The sequence below is a fragment of the Saccostrea echinata genome, unplaced genomic scaffold (assembly GCF_033153115.1).
Source record: "Saccostrea echinata isolate AGI-Se365-2 ecotype Australia unplaced genomic scaffold, CSIRO_AGI_Sech_v1 ptg000052l, whole genome shotgun sequence".
Taxonomy (NCBI): domain Eukaryota; kingdom Metazoa; phylum Mollusca; class Bivalvia; order Ostreida; family Ostreidae; genus Saccostrea; species Saccostrea echinata.
In genome coordinates, this window is record NW_026889801.1 from 8,146,067 (window position 1) to 8,148,524 (window position 2,458).

At 31.9% G+C, this 2,458-nt stretch overlaps 1 long non-coding RNA gene across 1 annotated transcript; it reads right to left on the minus strand.

Moving 5' to 3' along the window:
- Positions 1-1,240: 1,240 nt before the first annotated feature.
- Positions 1,241-2,161, minus strand: LOC133204078 (uncharacterized). The gene is made up of 2 exons (XR_009723534.1): positions 1,681-2,161; positions 1,241-1,339 (listed from the first exon to the last, which is right to left on the minus strand). It is a non-coding gene; the product is annotated as an uncharacterized LOC133204078 (long non-coding RNA).
- Between the last annotated feature and the right edge of the window lie 297 nt (positions 2,162-2,458).

The window sequence follows — 2,458 nt, forward strand, 5'->3', positions numbered from 1 at the left end:
TATATATATTTTTTTCAGTTTTGAAACATGAAATTTCTGATTTTTCTTTCCAAAACTAAAACAAAAACTTTAGGGTCGGGTGCAAAAAAAACAGGATCGGTCGGGTAGCAGGAAACAAGACTATTTTTTTTTTTGGGGGGGGGGGGGGCAAATGTTTTTAAAGCAGGTTTAAATTTTTGGAGCAGCTGTATGCATTCGTTGACAAGACTTGCTTCATGATGCGTCTTCGGATGTACACTACCAGACTTGCTTCAGATGCTGGATCTGACCTACATTTTCTTAATGAGTGAGCAGGTTAAAGATTTTCAAGCGGTGTCATTCTTATATAACTGTAAGCCCTATCGTGACCAAACTTTCACTGATGATGCATTTAGGATTGCTCACTACCAGACATGGTTCAGATGCTGGATCTATCTTACATTTCCAACTGGCTGAACAAAAATGTTTTAATGAAAGTCCATTCCTAAACGTTATTTATCATGCATAGTTATTTCAGACTTTTTTGTAAATAGAAATCCACCCTCCAACATCCTAGGGAAGCGCTCAGTTATCTCCGTCTGGTTGATATAGGGAACGTGGATTGTTTTATTTCTGGATTTCTGCAGGATAAAGAATTAAAGACATAACTTTGGCGTTTACACATGTATTTCGAACTGCGACTATGGTTTAGCAAATTATATACTGTACAGCAGGAAATTAACTCGCGGAGATAATATTCGCTATATTCGCGGAAATAAAAATTCCGCGAATTCAACATACAATGAATAATTCTTCAAAAATTGATAAGGATAAATTGAAATATTACCGATATTTGTGATTAGATTCGGTAACTCTATTTACGTTTCCTTGTAAACATAAAAAGCAGTAATTAATATAGCAGAGATGTAGACTGTCTTCCTTATTATGAGGGTGTACGCATCAATCACTAACAAGCAGTTGTTGTTTTTAAAAGCTTAATTGATAAATAAACATCTAAAACTAACATTTAAGGAGGATCTCTATACCTTTGAAGTATAACTGATTTTTGTTGCATTCATTTGTTTCTAATAATAGACTCAATATCCGATTAAATAAGGTTCCAAAGTATTTCACTTTATTTTTTAGAAATATTTATTATATTATATTTTATTTATTTTGTTTAAACCCCTCCTTTCTATATTTTTAAAAGCTCAGTGCTTTAAATTTCTCTTCAAAGTTTAATGTTATAAAATATTGAAATAATAACCAACAAAGTTAGAAATAAAATCTACATAATTTTTATTTAAATTTACAAAAATAGACAAAAGAAAAATTAAAACAGCATTTTCTTGAGAATAGCTGGTGGGATCTTCTCAAATATCTAAAAAGATATATAATATCAAAGGGTAAAAACAATGAAAAAAAGAAATTGAACAAAATTGAAAAACTGTCAAAAATTTCAAACATCACAAAAATTCAGGTTTGAAAGATCCGCTTCAAGAGTGGGCTCAAATATCTTGGTAATGTTTTTCTATATACTTCAAATAAACTCGACTAAAACTTGCACAAGTATTGAAAAAAGATGTCAAGCAAAGCCAATGAAAGAAGTTCGTATTGTATTGTTTTTCAAATGAGTTTAAGCGAAAACCATCACGTTTCCAGTCAATGACAAAGACATGTATTTCGTGAATTCATGGTATTGAGAAAGGTAGATTTACTTACTATTTTTATCCAACTTGCATGTGTTATCCAGTGCTAGATATAACATAACATGTAAACATGGTAAATGGCCAAAAGCACGTAAAAGAAATTCCTGTAACCAAATTCACATTTCGTTTAAAAGCTGCACGTTTCCCATACAGCTGATAATCAATGTTGATCAAACGTTTGAGTCAAGCAAAATTCCACTTACTGTCGAAACGTTTTGGTGATTTCATGAAGAGTTTAAATTTCACCGGGAATAACCACACATTCGGGTGTATACAAATCGTGAACAAGTTTCCACTAGTCGATGGAAAGATGATACATATGCCTTATCTTATCAAATTTGCATTTTTAGGGGATATATTTTGCTGGAGTTTTTTTGAAGGAAAAAGGAATTTCGGAGTGTATGGCGTTTTGACACGTAATGATGAATTAGCATATGGACAAGTCATGTTTTATTTCATTTTTTCTTACCTAAAGTCATATTTTTTTCTGATAAGTTTGTAAATATATATATATATTTTTTAATTAAATAAGTAGAAATTGAATAAATTGACAAACAATTCATTTTTAAAGAAAAGATACGTATTGGGCACTACGCTGTATTAATTTAGGTGATACAATGTACATTCCATCCACAATATCGAATGTTGTGTTATACTCGGTGATTTATCGGTGTTAAGTGAAATTGAATCAGATCATTTGGGATCAAAATGGCGTTTCAACGGAAGTACGCCATGTTGTGACGTTGTAGAGAGCCCCCTTAATTCTGCCATCCAGTAGAGGTGCCATGCAA